Source organism: Sturnus vulgaris, chromosome 24 (assembly GCF_052056855.1).
Source record: "Sturnus vulgaris isolate bStuVul1 chromosome 24, bStuVul1.hap1, whole genome shotgun sequence".
Taxonomy (NCBI): domain Eukaryota; kingdom Metazoa; phylum Chordata; class Aves; order Passeriformes; family Sturnidae; genus Sturnus; species Sturnus vulgaris.
Window position 1 is genome coordinate 4869886 of NC_142266.1, and position 25935 is coordinate 4895820.

The following is a 25935-nucleotide window of genomic DNA, read 5'->3' on the forward strand; positions in this document are numbered from 1 at the left end:
TAGTGATGGGACCTATAGGGTCAGGAAGTCTTAACTCTCACTGTCTAATCTATGGTCATTGCTGCAATTCTATAAATAAACATGTAACGTAAATAAAGAGCTTCTTTTCCTACATGAATCTTCGGAGTGAGGAGTGTGAGTCTCTTTCTTTTTCTCTCTCTGTCTAACGGCAACAACTCGTGGCCAGGATTCATCTTGGATTTGATTTGGGTGCAGCCCTGGCCGGGCTCTTACACTGCCCAAGGTGGATCCTTTCAATAAATACCGATTTTATCCCTTTTGCTCTGTCTGGTCTCTGTTCCAGGTCAGCCTTTCCAGCCAACAGTTCAAATCAGAGTTTGTGACTGGAGATTCCCCACCCACGAAGGTTTTGGATGCACTGGAAGGTCACAGGGACGTGGAGCCAGAGGGATTTTGGGACGTGGCTTTAGGGGTGGGAGGACCTGTGAGGTTTTTGGGGGCACAGGTCCCATCTCTCCTGCACCAGCAGAGTGTGAGAACAGCCCTGCCCTAGGGGAGTGCCCAGTTTTCCATGCCAGCTCCCTGAATCCCCCAGTGGCTCTGAACAATCCCAGCCCCACCACCAATCCCACTGGTCCCAGTGCCAGGGTGGTTCTGGGAGGTGCAGCAGCCCCAACCACCCAAACTCTGCTGCTCCAGGGGTGAGCTGCAGCCCCCAGCCTTTGCTCTCATCTCCTGGATAAGTACTGATAAAAGAGTGGCTAAAAATACAGAAAAAGCATTTATTTCAGAGGGAAGAATCCCTTGAATTGCACCCCGGCTAATTAACATTTATCCAAAGTGCACTCATCACAAACATACATTAACCTTTGAGGCATCTATAAGAGCAATTGGAAAATATATAATGAGAGCAGAGAGAACCCAGAGCACGAGACCTCCCCTCTGAAAATGCCACCCTGGCCTCCTCTTGGCAGCGTTTTCAAGCAGTTTCCCCTCAATTCTTGTTTTTTCAGTGCTCCCAAAGCGGGTCCTTGACAGCCCTGAGCTGCCCCTCCCTGCTCACAGCCGGGGGATTCTCCCAGCCTCGCTTCCACCAGGGACCAGGGATCAGTTCCTGTGCTAAGCCCAGAGAAAAATGAAGGATTTTGTCCAAGATTTAAATTAAACCAGCAATCAATATTGCTGCTGAAAGCAGAGAAGAGCAGTCATGGCGCTGAGATGTCCTTAATGATTCCAGTCAAAGTCATTAGCAAAGTTACTTCCCTGGCTTTTATTTTATTTTATTTTTTTAATTGGGAATGGTGAGAGAGCCCCAGCACCCTCAAGAAAAGACAGAAAAATATAAAAGGCACCTGGGGAGCAGTGGAGCTGGAGAGAGAAGGTGTGGAGTTGGTTTCCATGTGCCAGCTGGGCTGGGAGGAGGAAAGGAAAACTCCAGAAAAAAAAAAAAAATTCTGCATTTCTTGACCCCACTCACCCCATGTGGGGAGGAAATGGGTGAGTGGCCGTTGCCTGTTCTCATTGAACATGAAATTAATGAGGGTCAACCCTCACTCCTCAGCCTCCTCTTAGATTTATTTTATATATTTTATGTATATATTTTATAGATATTTTAACACGTAAGTAAATGTAAATAATATATAAAACATTGTATCTTTGTATATTATATATTTCCACGTAATACAAAATAACATGTAAACTAGAAATATAAATATATAAATAGACATATACAGATATGAATATAATAATGTAATTATAAATGGTATATATTTACATATTATATTTATACGATGTAGTTATTGAATAATACTGTAATTTCATGCCATTAATTATTATTTAATTTAAATATTTATTAATACAGTTATTTAATAATACTCTTATGGACAATATATCTATTTAGTAATATATTTATATATAACACATTTTATATTATATATTTTATACCTATATTTCGATATAGATAGATATATAGAGTATATATAGAGAGATCTTTTATCTTACAGTATTTAGTCTTTATATATAGTAAATACATATATTTATACTCACACCCCTTACATGTCCCCTTGGGGGAACAATGTAGTTATTTAACAATAATAATAATAATAATAATAATAATAATAATAATAATGTAATTTAACACCATTAATTATGATTTAATTTAAATATTTATTAATACAGTTTTAAATAATATACTTATGTACAATATATCTCCTTAATAATATATTTATATATAACACATCTTGTATTATGTATTTTATACCCCTATTTCTATATAGATATTAGAGTATTTAGATTTTTTATCTCATTGTTTAGTATTTATACACAGTAAATATGTGTATTCAGGGACGGATTCAGGGAAGGATTCAGGGAAGGATTCAGGGATGGATTCAGGGATGGATTCAGGGAAGGATTCAGGGATGGATTCAGGGAAGGATCCAGGGAAGGATTCAGGGAAGGATTCAGGGACGGATTCAGGGATGGATTCAGGGATGGATTCAGGGATGGATTCAGGGAAGGATCCAGGGAAGGATTCAGGGAAGGATTCAGGGATGGATTCAGGGATGGATTCAGGGATGGATTCAGGGAAGGATTCAGGGACGGATTCAGGGAAGGATTCAGGGATGGATTCAGGGATGGATTCAGGGATGGATTCAGGGAAGGATTCAGGGACGGATTCAGGGAAGGATTCAGTGAAGGATTCCCTGCAGATCCAGCACCCAACCCAGTGCCTCGGTTTGCTCAGTTTGATTCCATGGGGATGCAATTCCTCAAAATCCACCCTGATCCAACAAAACCCATTGGATTGGAAGTGGGAAGGAGCTGGGTTGTGGCTGAGCATGAGAATTCCCAGAGAAAAATCCGGGAGCAGCTCCAGTTCCCGGGAGCTGGGTGGGAGCCTGCACGTCTGCAGCAATCACTGTTAATTCCAGCGGGAAGATTTAGATGTTCTAATTACTCCTGTGAGTACCAGGGGTGCTGCTGATGAGGGAGGCAGGCACATGCACATCCACACAACACTCGGAGCCAATTAGGGAAGAAAAACAGCAGCAAGGAGCCTGCAGGCTCACAAAGATCCATAACGAGGAAAAAAGAGGTCTAAGCTGTAAGGTGTGGCTGTAGAGCAGCGGCTGTGGGCAAGCTGGGAGAGTTTTGATGGTCAGTGCCCAGAGCTGTGATGGTTCTGATGGTCAGTGCCCAGAGCTGTGATGGTTCTGATGGTCAGTGCTCAGAGTTCTGATGGTCAGTGCTCAGAGCTGTGATGGTCAGTGCCCAGAATTGTGATGGTTCTGATGGTCAGTGCTCAGAGCTGTGATGGTCAGTGCCCAGAATTGTGATGGTTCTGATGCCCAGAGTTCTGCTGGGCACAAAGCAAAGCCCAATACAGTCCAGGGGAGGATTGAAACCATCAGAAGGGATAAAACTTAATTTTCTGCTGATAGCAACGAGGTACCCAACAGCACCATGCTCTGGGGACTCCACCCAGCCAGGAGCAGCAGCCAGGACCTGGAGCTGCTGAGCAGTGAAATCCTGAAATCTCCAATCTCTGCCCTCTCAGTGCCTGCTCTGAGTCCCTGGTACCAAAACCCTCCAAAGACACCTCAGCCCATTGTCACCAGCCTGTATCCCCTGGTACAGGGTGTCCCTGACCCCCAGGGCCTGGGATTCCCATTCCCATTTCCAGAATGGGATCCCTGTGGCAAATCCAGGGCTTCAGCTCCTCTCAGCTGCTCAAACAGACACTGGATCCTCTGGCTCTGGCAACTCTGCACAGCCCCAAGAGCTCAGCAGGCAGCACAGGGAGGGGGCGGAACCACACAAAAATGAAACTCCACACCAACTTAGGGCCCAGACAGCTCCATTCCAAACCCTCTTGGTGGGATTTTGTGTTGTTCTCCGTCCCTCTTTTCCCAAGAGCTTTCCCCACACTTTTCCTGGATGTTCCACAGCCAATGCCTCTCTGCCCACCAAGCCTGTGAGCACAGCAGAGAAATTTCCCCCTGCAGCCTCATTTCATGCCCCTGGTTAGAGCTCTGAGCTGGAAATCAGCTGGGAAGTGGCTGGAAAGGCCGATTCCATCACACCCTTCTGCCCTGAGCAGTCTGAAACTCACAGATGGGCTCCATAGGATACAGGTGCCTCTTTCTGTCCTCTCCTTCAGCCTCTATTGGCAGCCACCCCCTGCAGGGACATGGAATAAAGAACTTAAGGCTACAAAACCAAAGAGGGCTTCAATCCTGGCTGGAAGTGTGGGAATTACCCAGGAAATCCAGCAGCAGAGGTGCTGTGAGCAGGGAGAGGCTGCATGGAGACCCATCAGTGATGGGAAGGGGGTTCTGGCTGGCCAAAAAGTGCAGGCCAGGCAGCAGAATTTTTAAACAGCCCTGGAGATGCAGTGCTATTATCAATGTTATCACCGATGTTATTTATTGCAGCAAGTGGCATGAATATGACCACACTTATGAATACATAAAGCTGCAGCGTTTTTACTAAACCAGCTACAAAACCCTGAGTTGCTATTAATGCTGACATGAATATATTAATAATACATTAGCACCCTTTTGTTTTGTGGCTTCCACTTCCCTGAAATAGTTTTTTCCTCTAACTCTTGATCCTGCTTGTTCAATACTTTGGCAAGGAGTGGATCTAATCAGTAATCACAGAGTCACAAAATCATTGAAGCTGGAAAAGTCCTCCAAGAGCACTGAGCTGACTGATCCCCACCCTGTCCCCAGCCCAGGGGACTGTCATTCCTTGTCCAGTCATTCCTTGGACACCCCCAGGGATGGGCTCTCCAAACCTCCCTGGGCAGTTCCAGGGCCTCACCACCCTTTCCATGGGGAAATTCCTGCTGATGTCCAACCTGAGCCTCCCCTGGTGCAATTTAAGGCCGTTCCTTCTCCTCCTGTCCCTGTTCCCTGGCAGCAGAGCCTGACCCCTGCCTGGCTGGCCCCTCCTGTCAGGGAGTTGTGGACAGGACCCGTTTTTGTTGGATGCCAAACAAGAATGTGGAACAGCTTCAGAGCTGGGAGAAGAACTGGCTGATGGGGTCAAATCCTGATGCTCAGAGAGGAGCTTTTCAACAGATCCATCAAAAAGGGCACATTTCAGAGGGTTACCCCAAAACAGAGGCTGTGGGTGCTGCACTGAGGGGGCTTCCACCACTTCACCCCCCCTCTTGCAACCCCTGGGGTCTGGGTCTGCCCTGGGCATGGCACCCAAAGCCACGTGGGCCACTCCAGCACAGCAGCCTGGCACGCAGGATCTGTGAGCAGAGCCTCAGCAATCCTGGCAGAGGGTAAGTGACGTTCTGCTGGGCTTTCTCCCAAATCACACTCATCCCTCAAATCCTACCCTGTGTTGGCAGCAAAGCTGCAGAACCAGGCAGGCACAGCTCCGTGGGCTTGTGCAAGGGGAGGGCAGCATGACAGAAGAAATGAGGCAGGGCTGGGCTCCCAGGGAATCTCAACATTCCTGTGCAGCCAAAGTCGGGCGTGATTGAGCTGGGAGTTACCTGAGGATGAACTGAATCCTTTGAGGAGCACGAGCCATCCATCCTGGACATCAGGAAGGATTTCTTCATGGAAAGGGCTGGCAGGCACTGCAAGGAGCTGCTCAGGGAGGTTTGGAGTCCCCATCCTTGGAGGTGTCCAGGGAAGGACTGGATGTGGCACTCGGTGCTCTGGGCTGGGTGAGGACAAGCTGGGGGTGGCAATGCCAAGGGTGGACTCAATAATCTTGGAGGTTTTTTCCAACCCCAGTGATTCTATGGCAGAGCAGGCAGGTGACATCACCTGCCCTCCAGTCCCTGCTGTGCTCCTCTGAGATGGTCACCAAACCCTCCTTACACCAGCTGCAGTCTGCAAGGCCACCAAGAAACTCCCTGTGCAGTTTAGTCTTCACCCAAGGAGGAAGAAATCTGCTGCACTGGCTCAGTCCCACTGGATTTAACACTGAGAAGCAGAATTGCCACAGTCCCACACGTAGAAAGAGTCTGTGAGGGCTGAGGATGCTCCAGCCCCTGGAGCCAGGTGAAGGTACAGAAATCTCAGCTTTGGTTTTTCAGTGATGTTCCCTTGTGTGGATGAATGCTGGGAAGCACAGCCTGGAGGATTTCACAAGCAGAAGACAAACACAAAGATCAGGATTTCCTTTGTCAGTGATATCCTCAATTTCTGATTTGTTTGGGAGGGCTTGCAGTGGGTAAGGGCTGCTGGCCATGGAAGTTACAGTACAGAAAGGGAGATGTCAGCGAGAGAAAAGGACTTTGTAGTGCAGGAAGTGGCCTGTTTGAAATGCTGATTTAGCTTGTGCCTCAGAGTAATACAGGGAACCTCCTGCTCCCCTCTTCTCTTTAGAAGACTGCTTCTTGAAACAGATAAATACATAATGGAGAAACTCCTCATTTCCTCTGTGGTCAGGGGAAATATTTGCATTCACAGAGATAAGAGTTTGATGTTCTGGAGAAATGCAGACGACTGCTGCCCAGAAAGTCCTGTCAGCTTCCACTAACAAAAGTATCACTGCTTTCATCTTGTTCCAGAGAGTTCTCCCACTAAACCTCGATGCAGAGAGATTTGATGATCTTCAGCCTCCTGCCCTGGTGGGAGGGATGGATGGATGGATGGATGGATGATGGATGGATGGATGGATGGATGGATGGATGATGGATGATGGATGGATGATGGATGGATGGATGGATGATGGATGGATGGATGGATGGATGGATGGATGGATGGATGGATGGATGGATGGATGATGGATGATGGATGATGGATGATGGATGGATGGATGATAGATGGATGGATGGATGGATGGATGGATGGATGGATGATGGATGGATGATGGATGATGGAGGGATGGATGATGGATGGATGGATGGATGGATGGATGGATGGATGGATGGATAGATGATGGAGGGATGGAGGGATTGGGGGTGGCAGCACTACCCTGCCCACCCCAGCCCTCAGCCCTGCTGCTTGTGCTGCCAGAATCCCAAATCCAGGCTGAGTTTTTCCCAACCCCAATTCCAACATTGCTCTGGGTGCTTTATGAGGTGAAACTCACAATTTAACCACTCCAGAACTCAGGAGTTGGACTTGGGTGATCCCTGTGGGTCCCATGTGCAGATGTTGCTTCTTGAAATTTGTGTAGGGATACAAAACCCAGGGCTGGATCTGCTGAGAGGGACAGACAGACTCCACTGCCCAGGGCAGGCTGGACACAGGACTGCCCCTCCACCTCCAGCATCAGCTCCTCAGAGCAACCTGCTCCTCCATTTTCCTCTGCCAAGAAAATAGCACCTATTTAGGAAGGCCTTTAAAGTTACCTGGCAGCAAACTCAAACCAAGAAGAAAGCGAAATCCTCAGATCTTAAATATAAATGATCAAAAACCTTCCTAAAAAAAAAAAAAATCTGAAAAATTAAAGAAAAAAAAAATCGAAAAGTACACAGCTGACTTTTAACCTCGATGCTCTAAAGTCCACGAAGGAACCTCTGTTGCTATTGATTTCCATGGAAAATGCTCTGATATGCTCCAGATGGGTGGCAGGATGAAACACGAGGATCCAGGCGGGGATCGTGACCCCGCAGCCTCCCACGTTCCACCCACGCCCCGCCAGCGCCAGCGGAGTGGGAGCTGCTTTCAAATTCATTTTGGTCTCAAACAAGGCTGGACACAGGGTGCTCCTTCCCCTGGTTTCTTTGAATCCAAGGGGTTTTTTTGCATCTGGAGCTGGGGATGGGCAGAGGAGGAGCTGTGGCTGCTGCAGCCGTGGAGATCCCTGGGCTCTGGCTGCTGGAGCTGGCTGAGTGTAGATATTGCAAGTTCCCAAAAAAACCCTCACTTATCTGGCTGGGGAGGAAATGCTGCCTTAAATGCTGTGTATTCAAACAGCAAACACTTGTCTGAGCCTCTGAAGGGTTCTGCACACAACACAGCCTCATTTTTAATTCGGGGCTTTTTCTTTCCTTGCATTAAAAACATCCCCTATCAATATTCTTTTAGGATTTTCTTTCCTCAGTGCAGATACACATTTTCCTCTTTCTTTCTCTCCTCTGGCTATGCTGTTTCCAAGGCTTGGAGCTTTGGGCTGTGTTTTCACAAAGAGTTTAGAGGAGGAAAAGAATTCCAGTGCTGTAAAACCGTCAGGGTTAAAACCCCAATTTCCTTCCCAGCTCTATCACTGGATAAGAGGAAAATTCAGTCATTAGTGACTTGCAAAAGTTTATGGTGAGAATGGCTAGAGCTGAGAGGGGATTGAAGCCTGGATCTCCAGTGAAACCCACTTTCACTCCCTTCCTTTGGTTCCAGACACTGGGAATGACTTGTACTCCTTCACTGAGTGAGCAGGGAATAAGGACTGACCCTCCTTTGCTTGACTAAATTAAAGATAATACCTGAAAATGTCAAAACTTGCATCAAAATGAATGGGACTTAGATGCCAAAATAGCTTTGTGTATGTGGCCCTTTAGGTCTTTATCTTGATTCAATATTCTTGGGAAGTCAGTGTGGAGTGAAGGATGGGTTTTCATCTCGGATTTTGCTGACTAAAAGTCATGGGCTGTAGGTAAATCTCACCTGGCAATATCTTACCCGTCAGAGCCCTTTCAAAACCCTGGCTAGCACAAGCATCCATCAGGGCTGACACATTAATTCAAACCGTCTTATTTTCACATCATTTAGGGCCTCTCTTCCCACTTTTGTTTTGCAATTGGAAATATTTTCGAGGCATAACACAACCACCATCCTCACACTGCTGCCTGCAACCACAGGGCCCGCAGGGACTGTTTGCATTCCAGTCAGAATTCACCATTTGAAGGGGCTTAGATTTAATCCCGCCCAAATGTGCATTTTGCTTAGGAGAAAAGGAAAAACGGCTGAGACAAATAGAGCCTGGGTGATGCTGAGGGTGGTGAGGGTTTCTCTGCACCTCATCCCATCTGCAGGGGACAAAGGTCAGTCACAGGGAGCTCTGGGCACAACCTCAGCTGCCAGGGTGGGGTTGATGCATCCACTGAGCAGAGATGACAGCGTGTGTTCAGACACCAGATCATCCCAGTGCAGAGGGGACTGGGGAGAGGCAGGATCTGCTTGGCACTGGGAGGAGATTTGCTCTGGAGGCTCATGAGACCTACGGGAAAATCAGTGGCCAAGTGACAAGCCCCAAACATCCTGGGTGGTCCTGATGGGTTTGTGTAGGGTTTTTTTTTTTTTTTTTTGTGGGTTTGGGTCCATCAAGGTTTGTGTGGGTGACAGGGGAATTTCTGACCCTCCAGTGGGAGCAGAGAGGATGCCAAGGCTCAGGGCAGGGGGTGAGCAGAGTGGGACAGGCTGGTGAATTCATGAATCCCAGTTTGGGCTGGAAGGGACCTTAAGGTCATTCCAAGCCCTTTCCATGGGCAAGGTCAGCTGCTGCTTCCAGGCAGAGACAATTTCCTGGCTGTCCCTGCCAGGCTGTGCCCACGGGGACTGGCACTGCTTCCCCAAAATCGCAGACCAGGAGCACCACAAACCTCAGCACAGGGGGGCAAACATTGCCTCTGGGTCACTCACCCTCTTCTCTTCAGGTTTAACTCAGTTTTCCTCATTTTCAGCCAGATTTGGAACACCTAAAAACCAAATTGCCTTTGAGGATCCCCCCTTTCCAAGCTGCAGGTAGAGAGACACAAAATAGGTCCCAGATGGAAAATCAGGGACTGGCCATGTGAAAAGCTGGGGAGAAGACCTGGGGCTCCAAGAGTTATGGGCTGAAGTTTTTTCATTCTCTTCTTGCTGCAATTTGGGAAAGTCCTGCTCTGGAGCTGCTACATCGCCCCAGAACAGAGGGAGAGACTGACAGCAGCACGGGCTCCCCAGCCAAAGAGTCTGATCCAGCTGGTTTATGACAGGCAGAAAAGTCAAATTGCTGAAAATGAAATCTGGAAGTTAAAAAACGGGGACATATCCAATGAAAAATGAAGCATTTATTTTCCTAACATCGATTTTTTCATCAGTTTAAAAAATGTTCATTTTGAACACTTTCTTTTTCCCATCAGTAAAAAGAAATAAAATCACAGTATATAATAAACATTTCCCTGCTAAAAAAGTTGATTTTGATGCAGCTCCATAGTTCATTTGTTCAGCAGTAACTGCTCCGCTGGATATTTGGATGAACATTTAGGGATGAAATTTAAGGAAAAATAGTTTGCTGAGATTTTTCTTCTCCTGGGTCATATCCAGTCTGTGTTTAGGGAAGGAGCAGCACCAATTTGCCTTAACAGAAAGTCAGAATTCCCCTTCCAACCAGCCCAACCAGCTGGATCTGCTCATCCCCTGGGATCAGACACGACCCAGAGCTGCCCTGGTCACACCAGCCACAAACGACCTCCTGGCCAAAACGTCTCAGCTCTGCTCTAATTACAAAATTAACTTAAACAAGCATAAAATGAAGTCTATGGAGCTGAACTGTTGGACAAACAGGAGGTGGAATTAAGTCCCAGGCAATGCATTGGGGGGAATATTGGGATTGTTCAGCCTGGAGAAGGCTCAGGGTGATCTCATTGTGGCCTTCCAGGACCCAAAGGAGCTGCAGGTGAGATGGAGTGTGACTTATTTACGAGGGATGGAGTGACAGGACGAGGGGGAATGGCTTCAAACTGGAAAAGTGGAGATTTGAGTGGGATATTGGGAAGAAACTCTTCCCTGGGAGGGTGCCCAGAGCAGCTGTGGCTGCCCCTGGGTCCCTGGCAGTGTCCAAGGCCGGGCTGGACACTGGGGCTTGGAGCAGCCTGGGACAGTGGAAGTGTCCCTGCCCATGGCAGGGGTGGCACTGGAGGAGCTTTAAGGTCCCTCCCAACCCAAACCAGTCCAGGATTCTCTGGAGATGAGTTACCCTGTGCCCACACACATCCAGTGTAGGGAAATTCCCTGGATGTGACTCAGTTTCTCCTTGGCCATGAACCAACCTGAGCCACTTCCCAAGGGCTGAAGGCAGTGGAGAAGCCAGAGCAGGAGGTCCCCCAAGGCTGGGGAAGTGGCTCCTGTGGCCCCTGTCCTGTCCCACTCCCATCCCTGCTCCAGGAAGGGCCCACGTGTGGCTCCTGACAAACACAGCCCTGCAAACAGACACTTGATTAAGGGTTCTTTGCTCCTACATTGAAATTGAATACAAAGCCTTTTTTTTTTTTTTTTTGGTCCTAAGAAGCAGAAAGGAGCTCTTGGATCCACTCCCTTTCTCATCCCTTTATGTGATCAATCATGGCAGCATTATTCTGCCCTCAAACGCTTCCAATGAGAGGGGATATCAAAGTGGGGTTTCTTGGGTGAGCTTTAAAATGTCTTGTGGTTTCTCAGCCCATTTTCTTCTCTTTGTGTGGTGCATCTCTCTCCCTCCTCTTCTTTTCTTCACTCCAGGAAGGCTGAGATTTCTTTTTAAGCCAAGAAAAAGTGTTGTGTTTTTTTTTTTTTCTTCATTCTGCTGCTACTTCTTCAGTGATTCCTCCTTCCTCTCCCAGGCCTCTGAAGCAGCAGAAAAGGTGAAATTTTGGAGAGTTTCAGGCGTCATGGGGTCCTTCCCATGGGCTGTGGATGGCAGTGGGTTGAAGGAAGGGCTGACACAGACCAAGGTGAGCAACTCCTTCCAGCAGAGGGGCATCCATGGGCAGGAATTGGGAAAATCAGCTGGGAGACATTGGCAGGAGTTCCCTGGCTCTGTGCTGGTGGCAGAAGGGCTGGAGCTCCCAGGTGAACCCACACAAACACATCTCTCCTCAATCCTCAATGTCTCCAGAGAAGAGACCCCTCGTGCTCCCTGGGCAGCCTTTCCTGACACCTTTCTGACACTTCCTTCCTTGTCTGACACCCTCATGGAAGGGAGCTCTCCCTCAGTTCCTCCTGCTCCTCCAGCAGCCCTGTCACACCCTGTCACCAGCACAGCAGGGCTGTGACCTCCAGCAGCTCCTCCAAAGCAATCAAGCACCAGTTTCTGAGCCCAACATCACAAGCATCTCACCCTCGGTAACCCCAGCAGCAAATCCAGGTTCAGGGCAGAGTCTCCAGTCAGGATGATTTATTTTGGCAGTGATTAAATGATCTTAACAATTTTCCAGACAGCCGTCATAGATCCAAGTGTGTTTATGATGAGGACCAGGAAGAAAAAGCAATTTGTTTAGTTTGTTTTTGTCAGGATGGGCCCAGACGTCCCAGAGTTGTTTAGAGAAGAAAAGTCAGCTCCAAAAAGCCAGAGCTGCTTGATTACAGCAGGCACCACGAGTGGGCTTCCTCCAGCACAGCAAAAGACTTTCAAAGGGCATAAATCAAAACCTGCAGCAGCGTGAAATTCGACCAAAGCAAGTCAAATGAGGTGTCCAAAGCCCTGGGCATGAGGGACTTTCTTTAATAGCTTTGGTGACCTTTAGGGGTGGGCAACCTCTCATGAAATGAGAATTTCTCTGTTTGCATGGCTTCTCTGTAGGTAAGCTGCATGTGTAAGCTGGTAGAAAGGGAATGAGGGAATGGTGGGAATGGGAATCAAGCTTTGAATGAGAACAGCCAGGAGAGTTGGAGTGCCCTGAGCACACATCAGCTGGAAGAGCTCATGGCCTTAAACCACCCTGCAGGTCCTGTGCCACCTTGGGAAGTCAGAGTGAGGGATTGAAGGAGGAAGAGGATGGCAGCAGAGTTGAAGTCCTTGGAACACCCCATTCCAAAGGTGCCAAGATCCAGCTCTGCTCCTGCTCACAGCTCCCTGGGAGTTGATTCTACACCATCACCAAAGCCTCAGGGCTCTGCTTTTCCCAGCCTGGCGCTGTCACATCACACACACCACACGCACCACGTGCAAAAGCAGCTTTGGTGTCCCATCCCCAGGAACAAAGCCCTGTTGAACAAACCTTCACATCCCACAGAAGCTCGGCTTTACTGGAGCGCTCCCAGCCAGCTCCGGGAGTGCAAAAGCACTTTGCAAATCCACACCTCATCTTCTATTCCATTTAAATGATCTACCATCTTTAGCAGGGCTGAGCCTCTCCAGAGCCTGTATCCAAGGCAACGAGAGCTACCAGGGAAAAAATGGATCCAAGAAGTTATTAAAATCACAATATCCTTTCCGAGCAAGGTAGAGATAATGAGCGTGTTCCGCCGGCTCCGGCACCACGGGCTGGCTCCCAGCTCCTGCTGGGTGCAGCTCCTGGCTGCTGACCAAACTCCAGCTTGGGGGAGGCATTTGAGGTCCTAAAGTCACTGAGCAGCGGGTTCACACTTCCAAACCTCTGCCCGAACCCAGACAGCCCCAGGATTTATTCACTGCCTGAGGAATCACTCTCCAGCGTGGGACAGCAGTGTTTCGAAGCAGTAAGAAGGGGCCTGGATTCCAAATTTATGGATATTTGGGGAGTTTTAAGATGCCAGGGAATCAGTAGGTTGCAAAGAGGAAAATGAAATACCACCCTTGTGGCACCCAGGTCAGTGAGCCATAGATGAGGCTGGGACCCCAGGATGGCTCCTGGGTCCATTCCTTGGCATGGACTTCCCTTCTCCACACTGCGAGGATGTGATGAGCCCAGCCCCCGATTGTCCTGATATTCCTGATCCCAGAAACGCCCCAGACTGTGGAGAGGCGAGGATCCCCGGCTGGCAGTGTCTGTGTGCTGTGTCCCAGCTCCGGGGCTGTGCTGCAGGATGGAATCACCTCCGTGTGCGCTGCCAGGCGCGTTTATAAATCCCGGGATTAGCGGAATGTGTTGGAACAGGGCAGCACCTCCCGGAGCCAGGCTGAGACAGCGAGCGCTGTGTAATTTGTTTTCATGTCTCAGGACCCTGGAGCCTCTGATTCCATCCCAGAAACTCCCGTGGGAGCTGAAGACAAGCTCCCACTGGTTTTACAATGAAGGGCAGCTTTGCCTTGCAAGCTCAAAGTCAAAATCTGGGATTATCTTTCCTCCTCACCTCTCCAGAGCGACGCGCGACGTTAAAGATTTGATTTGCAAAGAGATTGTGCAAACATTTCCCTTTATCCATCCCTCTGTTTGAGCTCAGAGATTTTAAAGCAAAATGCTGATCTCTCCTGGGATTTATACTGAAACCAACAGAGTCGGCTGAGCGTCAGCTCCATAAACTGCATCCATATTTGTTAAAAAAAAAGGGAGTGGATTCTCCTCAAAATAAGCCCAGGAGCAGCCAGAGTAGAGGTGAGCACTGGAAGGGCTGTCAGTGCCTCCAGAAAACCCACAGCAAGCCTTAGTGCTGAATTCCCAAGAATAAAGAGATCTTTGTGGATGCTGAATTTTGCCACAAATATTTACAGACTCACAGTGAGCAGGCTCCAAACAGACCCAGGTAATTAATAGGCAATTAATGCCGGGTATTAATGTGCAGGCTGACACCTAAACCACTTCCCTGGGTAAAACTGTGGCAGCTCCACATAAGCCATCCCCCACATCTGCATTTCCTGACTCCACCATGGGCACCAGAGCAATTTGTACCAGCACCACTGCATCTGCACACAGTCTGTCTTGTATAATTACAGCAGCAAAACAACTGGAGCACTTTATGATATTCCTCAGCTTGCAAAATTCTACCAGGATTGCTTTTAAAATGATGATCAACCAGAATTCACAGCCTCAATCACTGAATCGTTAATTCAGTGTTTTTTAGTGTATTTTTCAAATGAAATGTTCAGCAAAGAGTGTTTATTCATCCTTCATTGCTTTCTAGCTGTAAAAATAATCAAATTAAATTCCACTCTCAAATTCAAACAAGACTTTAGAGGCAGAGACAGTCAAAACAAGCGTACGAGAACAGCACAAATGTTCACGGCATTTGCCCACCCATTTCTGATCAAAACTCCAGGCTTTGATCATTGGGTTAGTTTAGCAAATCCTACTGGAATAATAGGAGCAAAACCGCCTCATTAGAAAAGTTTGGACCTTTTTCCTTTTTTTTTCCCTCACTCCAAAATCAATATTTTGGTGGCAGTGCTTGTCAGACAATGTGTCAGCAGCTTCCCTGTCAGCACCAGCACCACCTCTGTTTCTCTGAAGAGATGAATACACCAATGCCCCAAAGGCCCAAACCTATATTTGTTTGTCTTCCTTTCATCCTCCCCGAGCTGAAATATTTATGAGGTTTCTCTAAACTGCAGGCCTGGAGCATTTATATCTGCTGGGTTAAACACCCACACACCCGCTCAGAGCTGGGCTTTGGGCTTTGCTGTCCCACCAGCCTCTCTGCCTGCTCTGGAATGTCCCTGTGCTTCCCCATTCTGCTTCCTGTGCTCCTTTCCTGGTGTCCAGCATCCAGGGACAGGCTCTGCTCTGCTCTGGCACAAGGAGCATCTCCCCAGCACCACCCTGGGGTGCCCTGGCTGTGTCCCGGGCAGGTGGGTGCAGTGGCAGGGGGTAAAGCTGGCAAAGGCAGCAAAGCTCCTGCCATTGAGGGAATGCTCCAGGAAGTTTCTTACCCTCTTGCCTCAAGCCTGACTTGATGCAGAGTTTACTGGAAAGTGAAAAAAGAGGAGCAAAGTGAGGGGACAAGTCCCTCCAATGCCCCCAGTTTGTCACTGCCCGGGGGAGCAGCGCCTGCAGCCCAAGTTTTGGGGAGGGGATGGGCAGTTTTAGGGTGCTCAGCCGTGTGTCAGTGATTGAAGCAATTTCCTCTGCCCTCAGACAGCGACAAGGCCTGCAAGGAACCAGGAGGGATCTCCTCTGCAAGGGGCAGGAGGGAGATTTTCCCGTTCTTTTGCCTTTTCTTTAAGGGATGCAAATAAGGGAAGCAGCAGCAATCAGGCTGCCGGCCCCAGGACAGCTTCTCTGGAGCTTATTCTCCTCACCGTGGGGGTTTGATGAAGGCAAACTTGCCCAACTGGCTGCAGCACATGCGGGAAGAGCCCGTTTCCAAGGAAACTGGGATCTTTTGCATGTCCAGCATGTGGCCAGAGAAGGAGAAGGGTTGTGAAGACAGAGGCAGCCTTCCTCCATGGCTGCTGCTGCCTTCCTTCCCTTCTCCTTCCCAGGCAGGCACGGAGCATTCCCAGTTTCCCTGCAGTGTTGGGGTGCTGGTTTTAATTTGGAGAAGTAGGAGATGGACAAAGTTCATCTCTGCATCACCTGTAAATTTTAGGGACCAGAGCATCCCCGAAAAAAGCAACCTGCAGCTGTAAGGAGGCTGAAAGTCCAGGCAGGACCAGGTTGCTCCAAAACCCCAAGGTTTTGCCACCTCTCCAGCAGCAAAATCCTCCCTGAGACCCTGTGCAGTGAGGTGTTTGCAGGGGCACAGGTTGTTTTTAGTTTTTAGGGGCAGATGCTGCCAGAAATAAGGGGCTTTGCCCACAGAAGGGTCACAGATGTGATCCAAGCTCTCTCCTGCTGGGAAGCTCCTGGCTCCTGTGCATCTGCAGCTCCACGTTTGCAGACACTGTCTGTGTCTATAATTAATTAATGTTTGCACAGAGCTTTTAAGATAAAGTGGCACGTAAGTACCAACTATCATTATTATTAGGCCCATCGTGATTCAAAGCCATCAAAAGGCAGGAAATTGGGGGTTTAAGAGCCTGGCAGCCTGGTCACACCAGAGCTGCTGCAACTCATGGCTTTGTGCTCAGGGTTTTACTCAGCAGAGTGAGTTAAGTCACAAACGTCAGCTGGAGATTTGCAGACTGAGCCCGGAATTTACTGACTTTTGTGTCTTGAGGAGAGAAATCTCTGATGAAAGGGACCTTCATCAGGGAGTCAGGAAATAAAAATCTCCTTAATGCATTAATCCAAGGGACCTTCAAGGCCACTTCCCAGGCAGGTGCACCCCGGGCTGGGTGGCAGCAGTGCCTGCCCTGCTCAGGTGAGGGTTAGGGTTAGGGTTAGGGTTAGGGTTAGGGTTAGGGTTAGGGTTAGGGTTAGGGTTAGGGTTTGGGTTAGGGTTAGGGTTAGGGTTAGGGTTTGAGTTTGGGCTAGGGTTAGGGTTAGGGTTAGGGTTAGGGCTAGGGTTAGGGTTAGGGTTAGGGTTAGGGTTAGGGTTAGGGTTAGGGCTAGGGTTAGGGTTAGGGTTAGGGTTAGGGCTAGGGTTAGGGTTAGGGTTAGGGTTAGGGTTAGGGTTAGGGTTAGGGTTAGGGTTTGAGTTTGGGCTAGGGTTAGGGTTAGGGTTAGGGTTAGGGCTAGGGCTAGGGTTAGGGTTAGGGCTAGGGTTAGGGCTAGGGTTAGGGCTAGGGTTAGGGTCAGGGTTAGGGTTAGGGTTAGGGTTTGGGTTAGGGTTAGGGTTAGGGTTAGGGTTAGGGTTAGGGTTAGGGCTAGGGTTAGGGTCAGGGTTAGGGTTAGGGTTAGGGTTAGGGTTAGGGTTAGGGTTAGGGTTAGGGTTAGGGCTAGGGCTAGGGTTAGGGTTTGAGTTAGGGTTAGGGTTAGGGTTAGGGTTAGGGTTTGAGTTAGGTTTAGGGTTAGGGTTAGGGTTAGGGTTAGGGTTAGAGTTAGGGCTAGGGTTAGGGTTAGGGTTAGGGTTAGGGTTAGGGTTAGGGTTAGGGCTAGGGTTAGGGTTAGGGTTAGGGTTAGGGTTAGGGTTAGGGTTAGGGTTAGGGTTAGGGTTAGGGCTAGGGCTAGGGTTAGGGTTAGGGTTAGGGTTAGGGCTAGGGTTAGGGTTAGGGTTAGGGTTAGGGTTAGGGCTAGGGTTAGGGTTATGGTTAGGGTTAGGTTCAGGGTTAGGGCTAGGGTTAGGGTTAGGGTTAGGGTTAGGGTTAGGGTTAGGTTCAGGGTTAGGGCTAGGGTTAGTGTTAGGGTCAGGGTTAGGGTTAGGGACAGGGACCTGTCACCTCCTCCATGGGCTGCCACTGAGGATTTGTCCCCTCCGTGTTCCCATTATCAGCACTGAAAATCGACTACAAAAGTGCTAATTTCAGCTGTATTCATTTTAAATGTCAGCCTCTAAGAATTGGGGAGGACTAATTAGGAAGGAGGAATGGGAACGGCGATGTTGAGAACTTTAATTTCACTCAGTGCAGCCAACCCTGAAGGGAATCCAGAGCTCGTAATTAGCGACACGCCTTTAATTGACTCCAAATTTGAGTCACTAACCCTGACAAAGGCTTGCTTATGCCAGGCCCAGTTGTCCTGGGGCCAGATGCTAACTGGGGGCTCCAGTGGGTGATGAACAAACCATCTCACTGGTTTCACTGGGGTGCAAGGGGGCCTGGGGACTGAGATCCCACCAGAAAAGGGATCAACAAAGGGGTGTCAGAAATTGCACTTAACTGCCCTTGCACTCAGTCTATCCGAGTTCTGTGCCAAGAAAGGAGAGAAGGAAAGGAGAGAGGGAGAGGGACACAGAGAAGGGAGGGGTGAGAGGGCAGAGGCTGCTGCATCCTTCCCCGAAGCCAAGGCTGGCACGCAGGTGCTGTGATCTCTGCCAAGTCCCCACCTGGTGCCTCACCTGCTGCTCTCCACCTGGTCACCAGCAGAAAGAGAATAATTTATTCCTTTTGCTTCCAGGACTGCTTTTATCCTGTTTCAAACCTTTTAATTTTGTGCAGGATGCTGGATCAGCACAGGTTTGGGAACATCTCCCCTCCCTGTCTACAAATCCTCAAACAGACACAACCAAGTCCTGCCAACAGCCCCTGCAGTCCCTTCCTCCATCTGTCCCACAACTCCCCTGGTCCAGAAACCCTGTTCTGTCTCTCCAGTACCAGCATCCATGTGGGATCACAAATGCCCCAAAGGTTTGGACAAGGTGAGGAACCTTCCCATGCCCTCCCATCCTGTAGGATCCTGGAGGACCCAGCTGAGCAACTGGTGGTTCTCATAATCCAGCTGGTGATTCTGGGCACACACCAGTGGGCAGTGGGACTGAGAAGGGAAAGTCAGGTGCTGGGGCTCCCTCCCTGTCTCAGGTTTTCCTTTCACCAAACGCATTTTAGAAGGTGATCCAGAAAGTTCTTGGATTTCTGGAGGCTGTGGGACTCTGTGACACTGAGCTCCTTAGGGCTCCAGAGCCCTTGTGGAGCCCTGTGATCTCAAAAGCAGCCAGAGCCCTTCACCCCAGCTGTGCATCCCAAGAGCTTTGCTGGATTATTCCCAAAGCCCGTGTTCCTCTTCAGAACATTCCCAGGAATGGAGGGATCAGTTTCTGAAGTGTCCACTCGTTAAATGCCTTCCCTGTTAAAAACATCACTCTGACTGGTTTGGACCATTTGAATTTCCCTGCTCATTATTTTAACATCCCTGTGACACATTTTAACCCCTCTGTGACTGGGTTCTCCCAGTACAGGTGCCTGCTGGGCCCTGGAAAAGCTCCACAGAGCCCAGCCAGGGCTGGGGGTCTGCAGTGGGGTCTCCCCTCACCCTCAGGGTGAGGCTGAAGGCTGAATCCTGCCTTCACACCCACCCATCCCACCTTTCACCTGCCATGGTCAGCATGTGGTTTCGGCAGCTGCCTGTGAAAACTCTTCTGAAATATCAATGCTATGATTTTATCTCCCTGCAGAACTGACAGGCATATTTCAAAGTGCTGTATTATCAATTATAAGCCTAACAGAGCATGTTCTCCCATCTGATTGTTGGAAAGATCACTTGTCAAGGGCTGGTAAAGACCACAGCTGTCTCCTTGCTGCAGACAGCCCCGTGCAAAGCTCTGGTGGTACAATGCTTTTTTCTCTTTTGCTTCCTTTCTTCCTTTTTTCCCCCCCCTCTCCGCTATAATAGGGGAGAACTGAATAAGGTGATTTCTATAGTGCCTTTATCCCAACAGCGTTTCTCCCAGCAAAGCCTCAGATCCTGGCAGAGATCTTTGGCAGTGCCAATGTTAATCCAACACTGCTGTGGGCGTGGGATGACTCTGAGGGGAAGAGCTGAGACAGCCCCGTGGGCAGGACCCTCCTTTTCCTCCCAAAAGAGGGGCTTTGCTGTTTTCACAGCACTCTCCTACACAAGAGGCCATACCCAGAGCCCTCCAGTTCCTTCTGGGAGCGCTGGAGCCCCATCCCTGTTTTGCTGTCACTGTTTTATCACAGGTTTATCTGTTAGCCATGTCAAGGTTACAACTGGACACTTGATGCCCTGCTAAAATCCCGTAGTGATCTTGACACCCCACATTGTTTATTGAGATAAACAATCTCGTCCCCATAAATGATACAGGGCAGTGGTAACCTGTGGCCTGATGTCAGCTTGTTGGCCCTCAGGATATTTCACATTAATCACAATAGCAGACATACCCCCTGCAGTTGTACCACCCAATCCTAGGACTCCAAAATCTGCTCGAGTAAGAGGCCACGATGAAAGCCAAAAAGTGAAATGATAGTCACATTTTGCACCTCCTGCAGCGCCCAGGGCTCATCCCTGGAACATCAACTCTCTCTCCCAGCCCTGAGATGATCCTCTCATAGCACAGCCCGTGGGTCTCCCTCAGAGATGAGGAGTGACAACATTTCCCACCATGTTTTGTGCTCTGGTGCATCACCATCCATGAGGACACGATGCCAATTAGAGCTACTTACAGGCAGGGCGATGCCAATTATAACCACTTACAAACAGGACGGGGGGATTTCTAATTATTAAAAAGCTTTAGCGCCTTAAAAAGCTACAACAAGAGAGTGAGAAAGAAAAGACTTAATCAGTTTTGCTTTGGAGTTGCCTCAAATTTGTAATTCAATCAAACCTCCCATAGCAGGAAGGATGTCTTTCTGATATTCACAGGAGCTTTCCAGGGGCTATAATCTCTGAGAGATTTATTCATACTTTCTGCATTAGCTTAAGACTGTGTTGGAAGAAACATCTCTCCCTCCCTCCCATCAGCAGAGCTCGAGAGAAGCCATTAATATTAAAACAATTCAATTACTGTGACTTGGGGAGAACACGGGGCCTGGGGAAGGGCTGCCCGTGCCAGGCCAGCCCCCTCCTCTGTCCCCATTCCCCTGCTCCTTGTTCTCAAAAAGTTTCCTGAAAAATGGAACAGAGCTCCTGAAGACTGAGAGCTCCTCTCCTCACACACAGCTCGGGGGGTGGCACTGCTGTTTGTGAGCCCTGAGATCCTGGGGACACCCCAGGTGACACCGAGGCTTCCCAGCACTGGTTTGGGCTCCAGGATTCCCAGCCCGTGCTCTTCCTCCTGCTGCATCAACCCCAAACTAAGTCAATAATCCCAAAATCCCAGACAGGTTTGGATTGGAAGAGACCTTAAAGCTCATCCCTGGGCAGGGACACCTTTCACTGTCCCAGGTGATCCCAGCCCTGTCCAGCCTGGGACAGGCAGCACCCCAGCATTCCAGAAGTGTCTGCACAGGGCTTTGATGTGCTTAAAAAAGCCAGTCCTGACTTTTTCTGTTTCCAAACCCCCTCATGCATCCCCCGGGGAGGATGGGTCCAGCCCCGTGGCCATCAGCAGCACCTGGCAGGAAGCAGCTGGACTGAGGCTGGGATGAGGAGGAGGAGGAGGAGAAGACTTAGGGGGGAGAAGGATAGGGAGTACTTTACACTTCAAAAGGCACATCATCTCCTTGCTTCACAAGATCACAAGGAAGAAGGAATAGCAAGGCTAGAGGATAGATTAACCTTCCTTCTCCCTGCTGCTTCCTTGTTCTATCCAATCCATCCTTCATGCACCAGCTAATTAAACATGAAACAAGGAGAGGGGGTGCTGAGCCTCATCAGCTCAGCTCTACGTGCAGCACTGCTGCTCCTTCAGCCTTGCAGCAGGGAATGCTCTGGAGCAGAAGGTGCTGCAGGGGAGCCACAGCATGGGGAGGCCCAGAGGGGACACCCCTGCCTGGGACACACCTGGGACACCCCTGCCTGGGACACACCTGGGACATCCTTACTGGGACACACTTGGGACACCCCTGCCTGGGATACCTCTGCATCTTCACCCTCACAGGCAGCCCTGCCCATCCCTAACCACTCTGCTGTGCCTTTCTGTCACAGACTCACAGAATCCCGGGATGGTTCAGGTTGAGAAGGTCCTCAAAGATTTTCCAGTTTCAACCCCTGCCATGGGCAGGGACATTTTCCACTGTCCCAGGTTTCTCCAAGCCCCATCCAATCTGGCCTTGGACGCTTCCAAGGATCCAGGGGCAGCCACAGTTTCTGGGAATTCTATGCCAGCCCCTCCCCATCCTCACAGGGAACAATTCCTTCCCAATATCCCATCTAACCCTGCCCTCCTTCACTGAAGGCCATCCCCCTTGTCACCTTTCAGGACCCCGAGCTGACAATCCCTCCCGTTGTTGCTGTGATTTCTGACTGTGAGAACAGCGCCTCGGCAATCGAATTAAACCCCACTGCTCCTGATTTACAGCAGTACAAGAGATGGATGCTGAGCTGCCCCTGGAGAAGAGGATTCTCACGACCTGAGCTGGTCCCAGCGGGGTCTCTGCTGCACGACACGTTTGTTCTCAGCGAGATAAACCCGACACACGACCCTGCATGGCCAAGGGGAGAAGCCTTTACAGAGGGAGGGCAGCTCAGACACGACCCCTCTGCAGTCAGGGGATGTCCACCAGCGCTGATTTTGGTAATGAGTTCACTGCTGAGGGCTGAGACCCTGCAAGCTCATTGGAAACGGAGCCTCGAGCTGAGCACAGCTCCCAGCTCTGCCCGTGGAGGAGCAGCACAAAATCCAACTGATGGCAGAGAAGAGGGATCGGATTTTGCAGTGGGAAGGAGTCAGACACCCAGCTGTCACACTCATCTGCACATCTCTATCCATAAATCCAGAGCGGTGACATCTACAGCCCTCGCTATCAACATCCACATATGAAAACGCGAGAGGACTTGCAGAGGGAAATAACATCGCACTGATGAGATTGTTTTATCTCCCTCCCCGGCTCTCAGGGGCAGCAGCCTGAGAGCTGGAGATGTGCAGAGCAACTGCCAGCAGAGGGGAGGAAGGTACCAACACGGGAGCCTCTCTTTTCCCTGAGGATGCTGTTATTTTTCCAGCTTGCCAGTTCCAGTGAGTGCCTGCTGCATGTGTGTGCATATGCCAGCACTCTGCCCGGGAGAAAATGTGCTCTGGAATCATCCAGCAGAGGCACAAACCCGTCCTACCCACACAGCCAGGCTGAGGCTGCCCCAAACACGGCCTGGGATGGGCACAGGTGAGAAGAGGAGCTGGGAACCTGCTCCCTGCCATGGGCATCGGTGCCTTGCTGCCATCAGGACACACTTCTCACCCTCCCCTGGCATTCTGTGTGCCAGAGGGGTGGGAAAAGGGGAGACTCCTTCATCCATGCAGGCAACAGCAGCTCCAGGCATGGGGAAGGGCCAGGACCCATTTACTGCCAGGTGCCACACACTTTGTGACTGTGAGTTTCTATTTTTAACTGAATGATGGGGCCATTCTGTTCCCTTCTCACCAGGGGAGTTATTACAGCAAATTCCCAACTCCCACCCCTGGGATGAGGTGGCCAGGGAGGCTCTTGGGGCTCCCTGCAGCCCACAAGGGCTGACCTCCCCCCTCACTTTGTGACTCAGAAAAGGAGAATAAAGAGAATTTGCAAAGTGGGGTGAGACCTTCAGGAGAGTGACAGGTTTCTTTTGAACACGTGTGGAGCACAGTGTGCTCTTACTTATCAGGGAACACAACTGGCTGCTCCCCCCATCAATGCTTTGTTTGTGGTCAGCTCTGCAGAAAGGAGCTGCCTCTGCCACTCCAGATTTGGTTGCTTGTAAGAAAAGCAGGAAGTTTGTTTTTTTTTCCATTACTGCCACCCAGCCCATTTTCTCCAGTTCCAAGCCTTAAACATGCCTCACCTCAAAAATATCCTTGCAAGGAGTTTCCAGCTTTTGTCTGCATCACCAGAACAATCAGATTTAGACTTTTTTTTTTTTTTTCTGTGCTAAAAACGTATTTACCTTGTTATAATCCTGAGTGGGGCATTCTGAGGACTATCTAGATCTGAGCACTACATAAATCAAGTCAGACCACACGTCTGAGGCCGAGCCTGGTTGTGCCCAGGGCAGCAGGGCTGGCAGCTGATCAAGGGGTGGAAATGCCCTTTCAGGTCTGCTCTCACCTGGCTGTGGCAGCCTGGCTCAGCAGCTCCTCAGAGAGGGCTCTTTATTCCCAACACAGAGGTTTGGGTACTGCAAGGCAGCACAATGACCTCGGAAAAGACAACAGGAATGATTTGACTGGAATGGAATCAGGGGACTGAGCTGCATTAACAACAGGAAATTGCTCAGAGAAAGAGCTTGCAATAACAGGCAGTTCTGCTGTCCCATGGCAACTGGGGATTAAGTGTGCGTGTAGATAGGGGATAAACATGCAGATCTGATCTGAAAAGCAGAAATTTACCTAAAAACAGTTCCACTGCCTTCAATCCTCCCTTATCTGCACTGTTTTTCGCAGCCACCTGCTCTTATCTCCAAGGGGCTTGCTGATTCCACACGGGAAGGATTCACTAAGGAGGAAGGGCAGCTCCAGATTACCCAGCATCTTCTTTCTGCCCCAGAGGTGCAGCACATCTGGAAAGGAGTGCTGGCACCCTCTGGGAGATGCTCAGGCTCCCAAAAGAGCTTCCTTAGGAGCAAAGCATTTTGTACTTTCCCAGCAAGTTCAAGCTCTCTCTCTGACCTTGTCTCCCAGAGGACTGGAGCATATCCCAAACCACAGAAAATAAACCCCACAATTGCACCCAATGATCCCCTGAAGAAGAGAAGCCCTGGATGAACCACAGGCCCAGCTGTACTCCTGAAAAATGACACAAAGTGGCTGCTGTCAGCCTCGAACATCTGCAAGGCCTCCTGAGTTCACAAAGTCCTCTCCCTCTTCACATTAAAACTTTGCCTTGAAAAGCCTGATATTGTTCTGAGGCTGATCTTGACCTTCATGGGCCTTGAAGGTAAATGCCTCCTGCTTGGTTCTGGCTGTACAATGCAATTTCTCAGCCTGTTCTAATGAAATTCACCCCAAGCAGAGAGGCAGCATGAGGCTCCCCATCCTCAGCCAGGTCCTGTGCAGGGGCTGTGAATGAAATTCAGCTTTTTCTTCACTTCACGGGTCAATTCCAGCTCTTTCAGGCCTGGATGGGAAATCTTTTTTTTTAAACAATTGCCTGCCTAATTAGACAACTCTGGGATCATCCTGTGCTCTCAGGGCAGCAAAGTTTCCTGCAGCAGCTAACAAAGAGTTCACTTTGCTTTTTCCACGCCTCTGGTGGCTAAAGCCTCCCTGGACAAGAAATAACCCAAAATTATGGGCAGAGAGCTCTTGCTTCTGAAAGTCCTGGCTCCTGAGAGCTCTCCACTCCTTACTGTCACATTGCTTCAGTCTTTGGTGAGGTTTCCTCTCCTTTTCCAAGTTCCCAAGGCTGTGACCAGCTAATAGCTTGAAAAGGTATTCCCCACTTTTTAAACTTCTCTTGAGGTGGGGATTTTTCAAAAACCATCTCTGCTCTACATTTGGAGATGTAACTTGCCCCTTGCTGTCCTGTGATGTCCTGAAATGTCCAAGCATTGGTTCTGGGCTGGAAGGAAATAATTAATAAGATAATTGGCATGTTTGGGGGTGCTCCCAGAAGCACACCAGGTGTGTCTGCAGTGGCCACCCTTCCCTGCCCTTGCACCTGTGGCTGGTCACAATGAGGGACCTCATGAAAGCAGACAGGTTGGGAGGGACCAGCAGGGAAAAAAACCAGGCTGGGCTGAGCAAGAACAGCCCCCAAATTCTGCAGCCTCGTGCTGAGGAATGATACCTGAGTGAGTGCCATGGCAGCCACGTCTCCATTTCACTCTGTGCATCTCCATCCAGCCCAATTCGCTTGGACAGCGTGGGGAGATGAGCAATTAGAGCCCTAATCAATAACATCCACAGCCCTCCCTGCTTCGAGCTCCTTGATTGGCATCCCAGCATCAGGGGAAGGTCAGGCCAGGGCTGTGAGAGCAAAAGGGAGAAGAATTCCCAGTGCAAAGTGCAAACAAATCCCAGAGCAGGAGGTTCTGCTTCAACCCAGGTTTTGTTCGACACCAGCAGAGAGGGAACAGGTGGGAGCAGACACAGGTTGGGTGCTCCTGGGCAGGATAAA

General features: G+C 49.6%; 1 protein-coding gene across 1 annotated transcript in view; it reads right to left on the minus strand.

Moving 5' to 3' along the window:
* Nucleotides 1-25935, minus strand: part of LOC106863440 (gap junction beta-5 protein-like) — a 117732-nt gene that overhangs the window by 24913 nt on the left and 66884 nt on the right. The gene's annotated exons all lie outside the window — the stretch shown is intronic.